Below are 20,289 nucleotides of genomic sequence, written 5' to 3' on the forward strand. Positions count from 1 at the left end.
GTGGATTACAAAAAGGACTTCGACTTCACCTCTCATTCACTTATTATTGAATTATTACGATGTCTTAAGGCCCACCCAAATAAGTGAGATGTACGGCTATAACCTGAAGGACAAGGTTTGTAGTATCTCAAGACAAACACACGACCATCATCACAGGTTGGGTGAATCATAGAGGAGGAGTATTTCAATGACGACTCTGAGCGTTCTTCTCTTCTGCATCTCACTGCTTCCCCTTTCTATCGAGCTAATATGTATATGGTCGGACCGCCAGGGAGACGTGAAGCGATGGTCACTCATTTACTTTATATGGATGATTTCAAGCATAAAGTTTATGCTTCTTCGGCCAAACAGCTGACATCTCTCCTGGATAAAGTCTCTACATTTTCCGCAGCGGTTGGAATAGAACTAGGAATAGATAAATTCAATGCTTACCATCTCAATCGAGAAGCTGGCTATGTGGCAGAAGATGTTCAGCTGATAAACGGGAGCATAATTAGATACCTAAATACTAAAGAGCGGTAAATACCGTAGTTGGTGTGAAAGCCAGAATAAGGAAGTCTGAAGTGGATAATTTTATAGTGGAATAAAGGAATAAGCTGCGCTTTTCAGGCACCCGCGCGACAATAATAAAGTCTGCAGGACTTATGTTCGAAACAGAAGGATTTGCGATAGCTTGTCAGAATGGCGTAGTCAACACGCTGGTCTACAGGAGTCGTATATCCTAGAAAATATTGACCATTCCTCTAGAGCCTGTCACTTTCAGCCTTAAATGATAACCCATTTTATATCAGCTTACCGTCCTTAAGCGCAGTCACAATATATCAATCGATATATTGCTTCTTCGCGAATTCTGTATTTCCATCTGCAGTGTGCATATGGTTTGGATAACCTACATACAAGATAAGAATCTGTGGTAATAGATGATAGATGTCGTCTCTATTAAAATTATACTTTAACCACCAAGGAGATATTTCTTATCGAGTTGTCCGCACTAGCAGAGGCCAATATTATTATCAAAAAGGCGGAAAAGCGCCACAAACATCGAGAATAAAATTTTGAATTTTAGCGCCTAAACCTGAACATTCACTGAACATAGTCATTCTAATAATCAGCAATTTGTAGCGTATCAAGTACTCAAGCATTTTGTAGGTTGTGCTAGAAAAATATAAAGATCAGCTTCCCTTCGCTTGCTTCACATTGTACCCACTCACGGCGTGAAGAGGTTGCAATTCTCGAACGCATTTGTTGTAAATTACTGATGGGCCTAAAAAGAAAGTATTTAGGTGCCAGACTGGACTTCTACTTTTGGATAGACAAATTTTTTAATTCTGCCTCATTAGGCCTCCACTAAAGACAGAGCATTTAACGGGATATGGATCAATTGATGACACGATATAGTCTACAATACTAGTTTTAAAATTATTCTGGTTAATAAATTATAGACTTAGCATTAGTAAAAGAATTGAAGATGTACTCAAGAGATTGGAAAACACTGGAAAAATTACTGTTAAAATAACCACATAAAATGGATTTGCTTTTTATATGGATGAATTCAAGTAAGCCTAATAATGTTTGACAGAATATACCGGGGGACAGGAAAAAGGGAACACTTAAATAACTATTTTACCCTTTAAGAGAAACAAATGAAGTTTGGTATATCGCTGGAATAAACAATAATTGGAATTTTAATAATTTAATATGAAGACACTGCTAAGTTGAGTTCTATCCTGGATAATTAAAAAAATCTTATCAAGCGCAATTATAATTTGTTATTTAAATAAATTTGCTAATATTTAAATACAGTGAATACGTACTTTCATTAGACAAGAAGGTGGTTATTTCGAACAAAACATGTAAAAAGTTTTAAATAAGAATAATTTATAAATCTAATATTTTCTTTCTGTTTGTGTATACCTATGTTAGGTAAATCTTAAATAAAATATGTAGTATTAATTTATTTTAAAAAATATTGTATTAAAAATGTGTTCTTTTATTCTCAAATAGTAATATGTCGTTTGACAAAATATAATGTGTTATATCAGTTGAAAAAAAAGGCGGGTCATTACAAAGTTTATTGTTATTGAATAAATCTGTGCTATTTTTATTGATCTTAATTATTAAATTCCTTCATTTTGGTCAGTTTTTTCATCTTATGAGCCTAGTTCTTAACTGATTTAAAAAATAATTATATTAAATTATTGGAATAAAAAACGCATTTTAAAAGAGGTTGTTCCCAATAATATGCTACTTCAAAAAATTAAGTAAATGCCAAAATTATATTTATTTATAATTATTATACTTATTGATACAAAATTAAACAAAATTTAAATTTTAACGCATTTATGGCACACTATTTTAAAAAAAGATTTTTTCTATGAGTGTTAGACAAATAATCGTAATAACATGTACTAAATATCGAAATACGTAATAACATACCAGGTGTCCCATTTAAAATAAGAAAGTTAGTATCACCTACTGTTAAACCGTAAGTGATGGAAATTAATAGAATATGTCCAAAGATTTCCTTAAAACTATTCTATCGATATACAAAATTTCATTTGTTTATCTTGAAAAAGTAAAAAAGTTATTAACTGTTCGCTTTTTCCTGTGTCACACGGTATATATACATCAGCATCAAGTGATATGTTGACTTGATAAATTTTGTAAATGCTGGAAACTTTATTACTTTTTCAGATAAAAATCAATTAAACTTTATTAATGCCGTAAAGTCGTTGACAGTAAACATTATCACAGTACCTTTATGAGAAAAATTATTTATATGAGAGAAACTTGTACCAATTAAAAAAGGAGATATAGTTCAGTTCAGAGATCTATTAGAATCTTTGATCTGCCGCGAATAGTCCGTGTGCCGCTGTTGCTTGTATTGTCACATGACATGCATGTGTAAATCGCAAATTTTTTTGTGAAAAGAGTCATAAAGTAATATTCTAAGCGATATTTAATCATTTCATTAAATATTTAAATGTTTTAAGCATTTAAATATTTAATGATTCGTCAAATTTGACTACATGCGCCCACGTACTATTTTGTTAGACGCCTGACCTTAGTCACAGCCACTCAAGCGTGAAAAGTTGCACAGGTCCGGCCTTAAAATTTATTTGTTTTTAAAACTTTATTATTCGGGATTTTTGGGTTTAGTTTTATTAAGTTAGAAATTCAGAATAGTTGATAGCAAGATAATATTTAATTTAAATATAAGATTTAAGTACGTAAAATAAGTTTAAACAAAAATTTTAATTTAGTAAGTTTAGTTTTTAGCGCCATCAGTTGGGTGTTTATAACAAGTGATAAGAGAATAGGTGATACGAATTACTTAGGCCCATTTATTCTATGGATTAAGGCATTAAATATTTACTTTTTGACACAAAAGTGTAAAATGTTTTGGTTTGTCTTTAAATTTTATATATTTCCTTTTTTTGGGTATTAAGATTTATTTTTACTTGGTGGTGATTATTAATGGGGTTTTAGGCTGCCTATAGCTGTATATTCAATGTCCTTTATTATTGTTTTTTTTAATTAATACATATTATGATATATTATTATAATAATATACTCATAAAAATCCCCCATCTCTATATTTAGTTACTTCTTTTGATAAAAAGTAATTATGTAGTCAGAAAAGTGGAAGTATATTTTTAAAGCTGTGTATATTTGATGCGTTTAAAAGACACAAGTTTTACTTATAAAAAAAACACACTTTACATCCTAAATGTAACATTTATTAATTTGTTTGCCTCGTATTTAGTTATTATGCATATTAGGAGAGATTAGATAAAAATTAACAAAAATAAATGCTTATACTAAAAACTAAAAATCTTATACAAAACACTACATTTTAGGTATACTGGATCCTAAACCTTTGTTACTCTTTAACCTCCTCTGTTACCGCCATGGATTCCAACTTCATCTCGCACATCAGCATATGGATACTAAAGCATTACATTATACGATACGAGTACTTTATTGTGTCGCTGAAGGACAAACAGGGGCAGTAAGCTGAAAAAAAATAAAACTTTAAACTTGTTTAATTAATAAAAATAGGGTTTTATTACTATGGCAAAAATGGGACTTTTTTCCAGAGAATGGAAGAAGAAGCAGTCTTTATTGTGTCGCTGAAGGACAACAGGGATAGTAAGCTGTAAAAAACAAAATTTTACACTTGTTTCAAACTTGTTTTAAACTATTTTAAACTTGTTTAATTAATAAAAATATGGTTTTCTTACTATGGCAAAAAAGAAACTTTTTCCCAGAGAATGGAAATCATACATCAATCATAAATGTATCATACCATGTTTCGGCTAAATGATATATGGATCTTTCTTTCTCCCAAATTTTTTTAATTTTCCTCAAATATTCTATACACCACCTGACAATTCCATTACAGCCGCTCTTTTGTTAACCATCTTAATCTTAAATCCAAGTTTTATCAGGTATCTCCGTAAGGTTGAGACTAATAAATGTTTGTCCCTTGCAGATAAGGTTTCTCTATGGTCAGAACCTCATTGTTTTTCTATTTAGAATACACACATTTCCTTAGCAATTTGGCAATATCCGTGCCAAGTCCCTTTGATTGTCCTGCATCTTTCCTTTTTATTCTGCCTTTAATTCTTTTTTTTACAGGCATATTGTACTATAGGAAACCCCTGTTAAAAACGCTGTTTTTTACAAAGCACTACAACCATTTGTGAACTGAGGATCATTCCTTAGATTGTTATAGATATTTAGATAAATTTGTTTGGCGTCTGTACTTAAACTGCTTGATTTTCCTCTGTAGCTTCTACTTTCCTTGCTTCTTTTTGCTTCCTCAATACTAGAAAATGAACTATCAGAACTATCTAAGTCTAAATCACTGTCCAGATCACTCTTATTGTTTTTATCACAAATGTTATTATCTTTCCTGTACACCCACGGTCTCCATAATCCCGCACAAACACTTTCCTCTTCATTTTCCAAATTTTCCTGCTTATTTTCCCAGGCTCGAAACATTTTAAGGTCTTTAACACAAATACACACAAACACAAACACAAATAAAAAAAACACTTCCTCACAGTAAAAGCTGCAAAAAATTTAGACGAATACAGGCCAAATTCTAAATTCTTTACTTTCATAAACGTGTAAAAAGCATAACCGGCAAAACACATCAAATAATAACCTCACATGACCCCCCTCCCAACTATTAAAGGTGATAGACCCATCCTTAAAGATCTCTTTAAAAACAATCTTGCACAGCCTAAAGTAAGAATCGCCAGAACGCATGTGTTTTATCTTTATTTAATAGACTGGCTAAAAAGAGGTGATAAGTCTGTGAGTGCTGGAAGTGTTTAAAATATTTTGTAAGATGCTTGGATTTTAGTCCGCGGTCAATTTTTTTAAATTATTTTCTTGTGATATTATTTTCTTTCTAAAAATTTATATTTTCAAAAGAAAAATAAAAAATAGTATAAAACATGGAGTTTTACGTATATTTAAAATGATTTCATAGATAGACAATATAAAATTTTGCCATTTAAACATGTATATCATGCGACAATAAATATGACATAGGCACATGGACTAATTAGTGCGGCAGCTGCGACACATCAAAGATTCTAATAGATCTCTGAACTGGACTTTACATAAATAACTTAAATAACTAGAAGCCAATACAATTTTCTTTAGTTATTACTTTTCGAAATATGTTTATATAGTAAGAAGTATTCTCTTAGTTCAATCTCTTGTGGGTAGTTTTAAGTAATAGCTTTATGAAAAAAAATGACAGGATCTAATTTGGCATTCAATAAAATTTAACTAAGTCCTATGTTTAATTAGTTTGTTAAGATTAAAAGTTTTAGGTCTTGGGAGTTTATGGTCAGATCATGGGGTTTTGTAAGCTTCCAAGTCCTTTATTGAATTTTTTCCTCCAAATATCTAAAATCTGTCAGTCTGTAACTTATTTAAAGTTTCTGTTTGTTGATGATCTAAAAAATGTTAGAAATATCGCAAGGATTTATGTAATCTGTAACAGAATTAAATTCACTAGTACTGATGCTTTGCACTTTGAAAATCTAGGTAAGTACAATAACAGAATAAAATAACAACATTTTAGATACAGTGTAATTCAACATCTTGGTGTACCTTTTATGGATCGTTTAGCTTTAATATTTATTTACTAAAAAAATATTGTCGACTTCTAAATCATTAGCATTTAAAATTAAAAAAAAATCATTAATAGGGATAGTTTACCTATTATATGCATATAAAATTGAATTTGCAACCTCATTATGAGCAGATCCAATTATGATAGATTGTGCTGATAAAAAAGGGGTAAAATAGTTGTAATCGTTTCCTAAAATAAAACGTAATACTAATATGTAAAATGGCTTCTATAGAATTAACCATAATATCTCGATTGAATTTTCCTGGGCTGGGTCCCAATAAAGACGGACGATCCGATCGCGAATGCAATACCCACGCAAAACTATTATTCTATACGTTAGCTCGTAAACGGCGTTATGGTTTTTCGCGATTTTTTGCTGCAGTTGAAAAGGTTAATGTGGGGCCTCGCCTTATTGTTTAAAACCGACTAAAGGGCAGCAGTAAACAATCCTATCTCGAAATGGTTTATTGGGAATTTGATCAAATATTTTATGGTGGAACTACCCAACCTGTTGTAGAGTCAGAGCCGTAACTGCATTTTTTTAAGGATATAAATTAATATTTAGAAAAAATGTTCATTTCTAGTTTTTTATAACATAATTAGTATATCTACTAGTAAAAAACTTCAAAAACAATATAATGACATGGGCGCAAAATGGGTGTAGATGTAAACGAAAGTCGGTGGCAACGAAAAAGCTAAAATAAAAAATATAGAAATACAAAGTGTTCATTTGAAAACTTCCCACCACGGATTTATCGAAAACCACTGTTTAAAAAAAAACGCCGAAATACGTCAAAAGTTTGTCAAGGGGGACAACTTTTTAACCTAAAATTACTTCACCCCCTTTCACCCATTGACCTTCCAGGGTCATCCCTTAAAAATTTTAAATGGCAAGGGGTATCGAGTAATAGCTTGTTTATAAGGTCTTTCGAAGTCTTTTATTTTGTCGTTCGATTTTTTTAAATCGGTCGATTCGTTTTTGAGAAAATTAAAAAAATCTTTGTTTATTTTATAATTTATTCAGATAGAAAACAAAAACATGAAAATATCAGTTTTTGTTTTAATGAGTGTTCAAAATGTTGCCCATTTTTGACCAAACAATGATATAGGCGATGTTCAAATTCGGACATTTTCAAAAACATATTGTGGGATATCATGGCAGCTGTCGATGATGCATCGACGAAGTTCTTCCAAACTTTCAGATTGGAGAGCAAACACAATAGATTTCAAATGACCCCATAGAAAAAAGTCTAACGGCGTTATATCAGGAGATCTAGCAGGCCAATCTATAGGTCATTCATTTATCTGGAAACTCGTCGTCTAGCCATTGCCGAACGGGAAGAACATAGTGAGGAGGAGCGCCGTCTTGCTGGAAATATATTTCAGCCTCATCAAGTATAGGGTTTCCATCATCATCGATTTGGTTTATAATGGATTCAGTGATAAGCGGATTAATGGTATTTTACAACATATCCAAATAAATGTCTCCATTTAAATTTCCGTTAATAAATAATGGCCCAATCACTTTATTTCCTAAAATGCCTGCACATACATTAGTTTTTTGAAGGTACTGGGTAAGCTCTTCTACAAATGCATGAGGATTTTTATTGCTCCAATATCTACAGTTATGCTTATTAACAAATCCATTTAGATAAACTGTGCATTCATCGCTGAAGCAGATATTCTTTACATGAATAGTATTATCATTAATCGCTTCAGTCATTTTTTCACAAAACCCAACTCGCCTATCGAAATCGTCTTCGGTTAACTCTTGCAATATTTTCATTTTGAATGGATGAAATTTATGAAGTTTGGAAACTGTGTGAACAGAGCCTAATGAAATACCAGTGGCAGCAACAATTTTGCGTAATGAAGTATTAGGATTTATTCCAAAATGACCCCAAACTTCAACTTGAGTGGCTTCATCCAAAATTCGCTGATCACGTTTTTTATTTGCAACCGATCCAGTTTCAGTAAACTTAGTAATAAGGCACAAAACATATCTATGCGAAGTTATCTTCTCCGGATGTCTGGCGTTAAACGTGACGGCAGTTTACCGACCACATTGATTTTGGGCACCATAAATTAGAATAATTTCCACTCTTTCGGCTAGTGTGTAAACTATTTTGGAAGTAAAATCTTCAATTCAACAAATAAATTTTCACTATTCCAAGACTGTCATAAATGTAACTGACGGCAAAATAAATTCTTTATTTTGCTTAGCAACTATAAATAACTAAGCAGGTATAACAATAAATACAGTTCGCCCAGGATATCTGTGTTGATGAAAAGAATGCGGAAAAAAATTCAGATTGTTATTTAGTTTTTTCCAGGTCTAATCTTCGGAATTGCTGTTTATGTTGGTAGTTTCCGTTTAAAATTATAAACGAATTGTAGATTTGGCAAATCCTAACGGGCAACATTTTGAACACTTATTGAAATAAAAACTGATATTTTCATGTTTTTATTTTCTATCTGAACAAATTAAGATAAACAAAAAATCAAACGTCAAAATAAAAGACTTCGAAAGACCTTTTAAACAAGCTATTGGAGAGGATGACTCACAAGTTCAGGGATGATCCACAGGGGATGACCTTGGGGGGCAGAGGGTGAAAGCGGGTGAAGTAATTTTAGGTTAGAAAGTTGTCCCCCTTGACAAACCTTTTGACGTATTTCGGCGTTTTTTTTTTTAAACAGTGGTTTTCGATAAATCCGTGGTGGGAAGTTTTCAAATGAACACCCTGTATATATTCCTAAAGAAAAAGTACCAACAACCTTCTAAATAAAGCAGCTTCAGCACTAATCGTTTATTTCTTCCTTGTACTTGTACGTAAAGTAGAATAAGTATTTTGTATTTAAATTTTGTAATTTTGGAAATTTTGAAAACGTATTATTATTATTATTATTAATATTATTATTATTATTATTATTATTTTTAATTTTTTATTATATAACTCAAAATTGAATATTAAAAGCCTAGATCATAAAAATAGCATACATGGTGGCGCATCAAAAACGAACCAGAGGCAGTTAGGGATAGTCCATTCGCCAGTTTAAAAAACGCTCAAAATTGTTGATTTTATTTACGAGGGTACCTAATAATCATACGATCACCTCCATATGTACAACCACTAGGAAGGTGTGCACCAACCCTAAAATCTACACATTTTTTATGAATTACACATTTTCTGCCTGTGAAGTAGATCTTTCGTGTATAGGTATCTAGATGGAATGATATGGGCTAAACTGTCCAAGTTTTCAAGTCTCGTTGTCTCTGGATCTCGTATAAGACGGATAACCCTTTTTTGATGGAATCAAGCAGCTTCACAGAGTGTTTGGGTTCAGAGCTCACATATGGAGCGCAAGAATTAAGAGATGGATGAATTCGAGCTTTATAAAACGTTAAAAGCTATTGAGGTGAAAACAGCCTTTTCATTTTAAAGAAAGCCCCAAGTTTTTGGGAAGCTGCCTTAGCAATTCCCGCTTCATGATTATCCCAAGCCATATTGCTTTCAATCTCCACACCTAACCAGCGAACTAACAAAGACAGCGTTAATGTAAGCCCAAATATAATAGGCCTTGGGGGGCAGATGCAGACTTCTTTGTAAATACAGCAGCCTGAGTAGGCGCTAAACTTAATCAGATTGTACTCACCCCAGTTCAAAATAGTGTTAAGGTCGGCATTAAAAGTTGTTACCTGGTGACGCCTATGGTGATGGGTGACGAGGTTATCTGGTTGGGCGATATAAAGAAAACATTAATGTGCTGTCATCAGCAAAAGGAAGAGGGTAGGGAACAAGATGCATCCCTGAGGGAAATCAGCAATTATGTGAAACATCTGCAAGATGTATCCAAGGAAAGCAACTGACAGCCAACAAACTCTAATTTGAAAACTATAAAAATATCAATCAATCAATCAATCAATCAAATATGCTTTATTGTCAAAAAATTTAAAAAATGTTGTAGACAAAGCTATACATAAAAAGCAAAACACACAAATATATAAATCAAAATCCAAGTACGAAATAAATATATACAAAACTGGGTACAAAAGACATAAATGTACCTGGTTAAATTTCCTATACTAAATGTAAAAAGTAACAAAATAGGAAAGTAAATTAAAATAGTAACAAGAAAGTAAAAATAAAAAAAGTAATAAAAACAGTCAAAAACATTAATACAATGTTTAAAAAGTCAGTTACAGTTTGTTTAAGAGGTTTTCATGCCAGACCTTATCAAATGCCTTTGAAATATCCAGAACTATTGCACAGCATTCTCGAAAGTCTGCATGCATCTAAACGTACGTGGCATAGGCCAACAGATTGCTAGTAGACCTACGTTTTCAAAAACCATACTGTCGGTCACTAATGATGTAAATGAGCTCCAAGTATTTTAAAATTTGCTGGTTGACAAGTTTTTTTATTTACTTGACGATTACTGGGACTAAAGCAATCGGTAGATAATTGATAGGCACCATCATTTTTTCTTTTTTGGGTATTGGTTGAATCGGTGCAAGTTTCCAGTCTGCAGGTAGGAGACCTCTTCTATATGAAAAAGAAAATAGTTTGCACAAAGGTGGTATCAGCTCGACTTTACACTTTTTTATTACTATTAGCGGTATTCCATCAGGGCCGGTGGCCTTGTTAGTAAGATACTTAGTTAGCAAGCCTTTGAGAAGTTTTTGAAGATTGCAAAAGTAAAGTAGCGTAAAAGTATTGGAGAGCCTATTTTCATCAACTCGTGTATTTACCACGTTATATTAATATTAACTTATCTTATGTGATAATATTAACTAGAGTTTAATTTAAACAAAGTTAAAAAGAAATTATTGATTTATAGGATAAAAGATCTTATACCATCTATATACCACGGCAGAAAGAGTTGAAATAATTGAAATATTTTTTGGAGAGAATCAATGTGCTAATAGAACGGTCGCCTTATTTCACAAGCGACATAAGAACAGTAGGGTGCAAGAATCCTGCTAAAAAGGGAAAAGCCTAAGTTAAAAGAGCAAAAAGTTCCTGATTAAACTTTTACAAAATAGTTGTTTTAGCGTACTTAATAACTTTATTTGATCTTCTTTTGGAGAATATTCTTTAAATAAGTTTAAAATAGCTACTCCTACTCTGTATTTTTCACTTTCAAAGTAATTAGGTACGACAAAATATGATACTTTTACATTCCTTTTGAACATTTTATTGGCAATGATTTGTTTTTATAAGTATTACGTATAGAGGAATAAATTTCAGTTCGCGCTAATAAAATTGGCTTGTTTAAGTATAACCATTTAAAAGATTTACGAACAATAAACCCCTAAAACGTTTAGGTGCGGTCGGAATGCCAAGTGCAACATTACTTTCCGTTTCTACGACATCCGTAGAAGAAAAATAAACCGCGAAAGGTGAGCGTGAGAACCTGTTGCGGCAACTGCAATTACAGAGGATGACTTAATATGAAATTTACATTTTTTTCTCGCGCTGATTTGGCAATACTGATAACACTGGGAAACATGATGCAGCTTGAATAGCCTTTGTTTTATAAATTTTGCAAAAATGGAAGGTTAGAGTAAAAGTAAGAACGTTACAGATATTACAGAGATTAAAAAAAAGGTATAGTATTAAGCAAAGGACCTGCTTGAAAAGAACTTCTTTATGATAATCAACAAGGCTTCCAATTCTTTTGCAACAAAAAAAAAATGGTATACACGAATTATTAGAACTTTTCAATGAAACATCTTAATATACCTTTTTAATAATAATAAAAAAAAATAAAAAAAAATAATAATAATAATAAGTTACTACAACGTGCTTTTGCCGAAATACACCCAGATCTCGCACACTTATCTAAGCAAAGGCTAATCGATCAAAAGCGAGTCATATTTAATAATGGACGCCTATCAAGGGAGCTGCTGGAAGCACTTAAGAACGAGGCCTCCCATCCTATTGAGCCTCGAGAAGATGATAATAGTTAAGCAGCAATACCAGCAGGAGCCGCGCAACCAGATCCAGATACTCCACTATCACAATACTCAGTTGGAGAAGTTAAGGAGTTATTTCATTGGAGCTTTGATAGAATTTTCAGGTATGGACCCTACAAAGCGAACAGTTATTCCTAAGCAAAAGTGCAGCAGGCAACTTGCTATCGTGGTAAACTTATTAGATACGGCAATCCTTCCACAATATCTGGAAGAACACAACACCTTTATTAAGCTGCATACTGTTCTGTATGCAGCCGCTGTAACCGCTATTAGAATGAATAAATCGGACGTCCGAAACCACTACACAACATACAAACTACACAACACAACATGTCCGACCTTGGGAAAGGCGATTTAACAACAAAATGCACAAACTTAGAAAAGATATTGGCCAACTCACCGCCTACGTTCAAGGACAAAGAAACAGTAAGTTAACCAAGCAAGTCAAAAGTGTTATGCGGCAAAACAAAACCCATGCTACATATAACCCTCCCAATCATAATATAGCAGAAGTTTTAGACACTCTCAAACAAAAACTAAGCGTTGCTGCACAACGACTTCGAAGATATAAAGAATCTAACCTTAGGAAAACATCCAATAGGCTGTTTCAGAACAACGAGAAACAGTTTTATCGAAGGCCTAGAAATGTCACAAATAATGACAGCGGTAAACCACCATCTAAACGGCAAGTCAGGGAGTTTTGGGAGTCAGTCTTGTCCGTACCTACAACTCATAAAGTCGAAGCACCCTGGATACAAAAAGAGATCGAGAGAATGGAAGAACTAAGACCAATGGACGACCCGATAATATCTCCTGAGCTGTTAAGGCAGATAGACGAAAATTCCTTCAACTGGAAAGCAGCTGGTAACGACCGAATTCATAACTTTTGGTACAAACGGTTTAAATGCACTCATACACATTTAGCTCGTCATTTCAACAGATTCTTTCAGAAACCAACCACAATACCAACTTACATTGCGCAAGGACTAACATATTTGCAAAAAATAACGATACCGAAAATCCTGCAAAATATCACCTGCCTGCCTACAATCTATAAACGGCTTACAGAATTCATTGCAAAAATAATTTATAAGCACTGCGAAGACTACGGAATTATCGCTCTAGAATAAAAGGGATGCATTAAGAGGTCTTAAGGATGTAAAGAACAGTTACTTATAGACATTGTAATTATGAAACAAGCAATACAGAAGCACAGAAACTTATACAGCGCCTTTATAGATTACCGTAAGACTTTCGATACCGTTCTACACACTTAGCTGCTTAAGGTCCTTTAGATTTATAAAGTCGCTCCACCGCTTATCAATTTATTAAAACATATGATGGGTTTCTGGACCACATAGTTGAATCTTAACTGCATAAATAAAACTTTAGCGACTGAGCCTATTAAAACACAACAAGGCATTTTCTAGGGAGATTCCCTGAGTTCCCTCTGGTTTTATCTGAATCCCCTCTCCCATATGCTTAATCAAAGTCAACATGGATTTACCGTTAAAAATAACAGGGAAAAATCAACGCATGTCAACTCATTGCTGCGAACAATTGAAATATTTTCCCACGACATTAGAATGAGCTTTGGTATCGATGAATGCAAAACTCAAACAGTTATCAAAGGTAAACGGTAAGGCAACTTTGAATTACAAGATGGTAGTCTCATTCAGACTATGGAAGAAGGGGAAACTTATAACTACTTGGACGTACATCAGCCAGCTCCTACAGAGCACAAAAAAATGAAGCAGAACCTTCAAAAGGAATATATCAATCGTCTTAAGCAAATTTTAAAATCTAAACTGAATGGTAAGAACATGATTAAAGCGGTTAATACCTACGCTTTCCCTGTCTTAACGTATTTTTTGGGAGTCATTAAGTGGACAAAGACTGATATAGAGGAGATTGAGAGGAAGACCAGAACAACCCTCACGACGTTTCGAGCACACCACCCTCAGTCAGCCATCGAAAAACTTTCTCTTCCCAGATCCAAGGATGGCAGAGGACTAGCTGATATTTCTTTTCTCTTCAAAAAACAAGTAGCAGATCTTCAGAAAGAATTCCTCACTATGAGGGAAACCTCTTCTCTTCATAGAGCAGTGGTGCCAGCGGATAACGAATACACACCCTTGAATCTCCATGCAGGTATAGCAGAACATATTACTGTAACAAGATCAGAGCACACAGCCATTAAAGTTAACACATGGAAGCAGAAGGCAATACACGGAAAGCATCCTCACGAACTTAGTGCCGAACATGTCGATTATGAAACGTCGAACTACTGGTTGACTCGTGAAGATCTATTTCCTGAAACTGAAGGCTTTATGATGGCTATACAAGACCAAGTGATTGCTACAAGAAATTACCTTAAGTACATTACTAAAGATGAGAAAGTAATCGACGATCGATGTAGAAAATGCCTGCGCGTATCGGAGACAATTCAACATATAACAACAGGATGCACATCTCTATCAGCTGCAAATAATAATATAACAACACCGAATAAACTGTGTATAATATCTACACCGACATAACTGTGTGGCAAAAATTATTCATCAAGAACTGGCAAAACTTTATCATCTAATTGGAAAAACTTGCCCCTAATACTAGTACAAACCAGAAACTGTACTTGAAAATGACGACTTTCGTCTCTACTGGGACAGAACTGTTTTGACCGATAGGACGCTGACTTCAAATAGACCAGATATAATCTTAATAAACAAAGCCCAAAAGAAAAGCTTTCTAATTGACATAGCCAAATACCAATAATGTCCTAGAAACGACACACACTAAACTTGCTAAATACGCAGATCTAGCTCACGACATAAAACAACAATGGAGGCAAGGTAATGTATATTTACTTCCTCTATTTATTTCATTCGCTGGAATTGTCCCTTTAACACTGTCCAAAAACCTTAACGCAATGGGTCTTTCCTCCTGGATGATTGCCACTATACAGAAATCTGTTATACTGAATACATGCAACATTGTTCGAAAGTTCCTAAATCTACCATAGCAAAATTCATCTTGCCTTCAGGCCGATGAAATTGACAACACCGAGCAAGGTAAAACAGAATAATAATAGTACGAATAAAAATAATGACAACAAACACAAGGGAGTCAATTACAAACACCGATTCTACCTATCGAATGTGCTGAGCAGGAAGTTCAGCCAGCTCTCACCCAGATGGAATTGCCTAGAAAGCGCATGAAATGGACAGCTGCCGTAAATGAAATGATTCTGCGCATTTATTTTAGGGTAACGAATTTAGGACTGGACACTACTAATTGGAGACAAAAAGTCCATGAAGAGTTTTGTGGGGAATGCGCAAACCTTACTGTAACAGAGCCAAGGGTAGCTGACCAATAACATGTAATTATCCGAAATGGACTTATCCCAGAGACACGACGCAACAGAATTCAAAATAAAATCAAAATGTTTTTATTAAAAATCATCAGGATAGTGAAAAACTGAGTCAGAAGAAGAAGCGCTTCCTATAGAAGAAATGGGTCTAACAAAACCAACCACTCAATAATCCGGACTAAATGAACAAGTTCTCGAAAATAATATGGTAATGGAATTTAAAATATCCATGATAGAATATGCCGGCTCTGTAAAAAAGAAAACGAAACGAAAAATCTTGGAACTATACTATTTAACTTACTAACTTAACACAATCATTTTACCAGAATTTGTTGCAGATACATCAAGCATCGATGAGCTACACAAAATAATCTACTGTGCAGCTTTGGCTGTAACCAGATGCTTGGGTATAAGGCTTCGGGCAAGAACCAAAATGAACGAAGAAGAAAAGTACCAAACACCAATATGAGAGAAACGGCTGCAAAATAAGATAGAGTATATTCGAGGAGATATTGGGCGACTATTACAGTATGCAGCATGAACTAGAATAAGAAAGTGCAAAAAAGAGTCGACCAAATAATTTCTAAAAAAAGCATATACGCCCAACATAACGCAGAAAACACAACTGTGCAACACTGCTTGGATCCACTTAAATAAAAACTTAGTGTATATACTGCTCATTTAAAACTATACAAGCAAAGCACTAAAAGAAAACAAGACACTGCACTTTTTACCAAACAAGATATTTTTTATCGTTATCCTAATTCTAGGCACCTGGCAACTACAGAAAACAATAATATATATCTTACTAAAGAAGTTATTCAGCAGTTCTAAAAGACCAACTTGAAATACCGGCACAATGCAATTAACGTGCCGAATGAATTAATAAAGAGAGAAAAACTGTCCCTAATGTCCCTGAAATGAGACAGGATCTCTTAACAATCAACGAAATGTTATAAAAAATGCACACAATTGGAAAGCACTGGGACCTGATGGAATACACAATTTCTGGATAAAGAAATCAGGGTGTACACATGACCGATTAACTAAGGTTTTTATTGACATATTGATTAATCCTCAATTAATGCCGTCCTTTTTTACACATGGATCAACTTATGTTCTGCCCTAGGACGATCTTAATAAATAAGATCCCGCAAAATATTGCCCAATTACCTGCTTACTAACGATGTATTAGATTCTTACTTCATGTATTGCCCAGAGGACCTACGAGCATTACGAATACAATCAAATTATTTTAAAGGGGTCTACAAATAATGCTATGGGATACAAAGAGCAACTGATTATTGACTCTGCGATAGCTAGTCAAACCTATATCAAGACAAAAAATCTTTTTATGGCTTATATAAACTCTAATAAAGCCTTTGACTCCATGACGCAACCCATTCAAATAAAAAGAGTTATACTATATAAAGAGTATATAGAAAAAACTAACTGTGAATATATAAAGATAAAATAACCCATCTGTTTTATATGGATCACGTAAAACTACTGGCAGCTACAAAACATCAACTGGACCAAATGCTTAAAACCGTTGATAAATTTTTGACAGATATTATGCATGAAATTTGGGATAGATAAGTGTCTGACTCTTAATATCCAAAAAGGTAAGGTTAATCCAGGTAATTTTCAGATGGAGAATAGAAACTGGATCCAGTCAATGCAAGTAGGGGAGACCTATAAGTACTAAGGGGTTAAAAAAAGGTGCTTGCTTAAAGCACAAAGAATCGACCATTGGACAATGTAAAAAGAACTTATAACTGAATTTAGAAAAGAATGAGACGGGTGCTAAATACTGGACTTAATAGCAAAAATCCTTCTAAAGCAATTAACACATACGCCTGTTCAGTGCTGGGCTACTCAATTAATGTAAATACATTAAGTAGAATGGATATTGCGTACTTACAAAGGAAAATGAGAACCCTCCTAACTAAGTACAAATACCATCATCAACCTAGTTTACATATTTACAATCATTGTAAGCATGTTATAAATATATGAGAATAATGAGTGAGTTTTGGTCTTTATTACTTTTTGTCAAACGTATCTCACTTTGCTTTCAGAAACTATTGCATAATAATGATAATTCGATGAACATTTACAATTGATCTTTCAATAATCCACTGCTCCAAGAATTAAGAAGCCGGATTCTGTAACGTACTAAGCATCATTTACTTGATCCAGGACTCAGGACGTTACGGAATTCGACACCTCAATCGTAGAATTTTAATGTATGCGAGAGAATATACAAGAAATAATCGCTTTTAATTTATTCATTTGATGTGCTACAAAATAAAAAATCTCTAATGCAGTATTAATTATTCGCTTCTTAAATTCATTCTTCTGAACCTTTAAGTTCGCTTAAAGAAATATTCAGTTACAGGTAAATACGGAATGTAATACATTTTTACCAAAAAGTAAAAGTAACTGATCTGCACTTTATCAAATATGACATTGTGTCATGATAAATATGTTAGGTACAATTCCAAAAAATCATTGTGCTACTATAAAAATTTAAAATGAACTTTTAGTGTTTTTGGCGCTCTTTATCTGGCAATTATTAATGTACAGCGACAAATATGGGTAGTAATAATTGTAGACAATTATATTCTACATTTTTTTGCCTTAGAAGTTTTTCTTTAAATTGAGTAATTTTCGTAAGAAATAAAATCCAAAAAATGTTTAAGTAAACCAAAAATCATACAAGAAGGTAGGTAATTGACAATAAGGTAAATGACACACAATTTTTCTGTAACTTACATGCTCCGTGAACGTTAAGTGAAATAGAACAGCTACAGTAAATTATTACGTGGCATTCATTCATATTGATATAGTGTGATTTTTGGAAAATAAACGCGCTGTATCTCGATATTGAAAAAAATGCATACAGTATTTTTCTAGGCTTTTTTGACTTCTACACGTTGAAAATGTTTGAGACAGTGAAAAAAATTAAAACATAAACATTTTTTGTTTCGCAAACTTTTCCCTAAAACCATTTTTTTTTACAAAAAAATGAGTTTTGCAAAAAATTACGGGTGGAAAGAATCGAAACTTTTTGGTTGGGCTTTTCATAAGGATCACTAACTTTTGGCAAAGCATCAGAATTTCGCCATTTTTGCCAAAAAAAAAGTTACAGATTGACTGTATTATTAGAATATAATCGTAGGACATAAAAAACTTTCCGAATTAAGTATGCTCACGTTGGTCGTTGGTTCACATCCCTAAAGTAGAACCGTCTCTGTCGGAAATACAGAAAGTGTCTACCCACTTCCCTAAATTTCTGGTGATCAAAATTGGCCCTTCTTTTATCACCAATTTAACTAAAGATGTTAGAAACACATATTCCAAAACTGAGTGTCATCTCTTTCTATTATCCCAATAGGTAGGAAAAGCTCAAGTGATCTCTGCGCTCCGTGCAGGCACAGTTTTTTTTGTATCTCTAATGTTCTGCCAAGATATAAAACAGTGCCTCCTTATATACTTTTTCAAAAAATCAAAGTCCACCTAGACCACTAAAAATAAAAAAGACATTATTTAAATGTAGATTTTTTTCTAATTTTGTAAACTAAGCATTTCCTTCAATCAAAACCAGTTTTTGTGATTAAAAAATGATAATTTTCAATATATAAATATCCGACCTTCCACAGTTACATAAAACAATAGTCGCAAGACCTGCAATGCATGTAATAAGGTACATTCTAACCATTAAAACAGCGGCGAACTCTTTGATACTCGCGCTCATAGCATAATAGTTAATACCACCGCCAACTATTTTATAGTAAGTGCATAAAATGTTGAATGGATGTGGCGAATCGTAGAATAGTAGTGCAGTGGGATAGTCACAGTTTACCAACAGAGTGAAAAAATAGGATGCGCGACGCAATAGTGAATTGTGCGGTTTTTGTGAATGATCTTTGATATTGTGGAAGGTGAAATTTTGAAAAAAAATTAATGATGTTTTAAAGGTTTATAATGGACAATAAGTTTTTCCCAGTAAGGTATATATAAAAAAATATAATAATTCCTGTAGTTTTTCGGTAGGTACTATCAACACTTCTTCAAAATTAAAATATATCAATCCTATAAATAAAAATATATTATCACATGTCAGTTTTTTCAATAATATTAAAGGATTTTTCAAAGATAATTTGTAGGAATAATAAAAGTATTTGCTTTGATATTTAAATGCATTCAACAATTAAATTTTGCCAACTTTTTATTAAAAGGTTTCTCTCTTTTTTTAAAATATTATTTTGTAGTACTTTACAAATTAAAGCAGAATAGATATTTATATTAAAAAAATATTATAAAATCGCAATCAATATATAAATTTAATTTATTTGGTCTATTTAAACCATTTTTTATCGATCCGATTCCAATAACATTAAGAAACTCAATCTGCTAATATCAGTTTACTTAAACCACATTGAAATAGTGCAATAGATATAATAATAATTTTAATTTCCTTGGACTTTTGACTATGTAACGTTTGAAGTGGTATTAACATAATTACGGCACTTATTTATTACGTAACGGTTTTCATCATATAATGGTTTAAAATCCTAGATATATTAACTTGATGATGGTAAATGATGGTTTAAGTGATCATCAGTGTCTAAGTGAAATTTATGAAAATGATGGAATCATTTGAAATTCACATTGGAAACAAACATTCTTAATGCGACTGGAACCTTTAGTGTAAATGAAAATAAAAAATAGTTTTACTAATTCTTCAAAAAACTTTATTTAACTTTGATTAAAACTAAC

At 33.0% G+C, this 20,289-nt stretch overlaps 1 protein-coding gene across 5 annotated transcripts in view; it reads left to right on the top strand.

Moving 5' to 3' along the window:
• Positions 1–20,289, top strand: part of LOC126745280 (serine/arginine repetitive matrix protein 1) — a 233,240-nt gene that overhangs the window by 65,881 nt on the left and 147,070 nt on the right. The window contains exon 1 of one of the 5 annotated variants that reach the window (XM_050453045.1): positions 19,327–19,451. The exons of 1 other annotated variant lie outside the window; for it this stretch is intronic. The gene's annotated coding sequence lies outside the window, so the exon portion shown is untranslated. Of the gene's footprint in view, positions 1–19,326; positions 19,521–20,289 lie in introns of those variants that run through there. 3 more of the 5 variants (XM_050453041.1, XM_050453042.1, XM_050453047.1) reach the window with 3 other exon arrangements.

Source organism: Anthonomus grandis, chromosome 15 (assembly GCF_022605725.1).
Source record: "Anthonomus grandis grandis chromosome 15, icAntGran1.3, whole genome shotgun sequence".
In the NCBI taxonomy this organism is placed as follows: domain Eukaryota; kingdom Metazoa; phylum Arthropoda; class Insecta; order Coleoptera; family Curculionidae; genus Anthonomus; species Anthonomus grandis.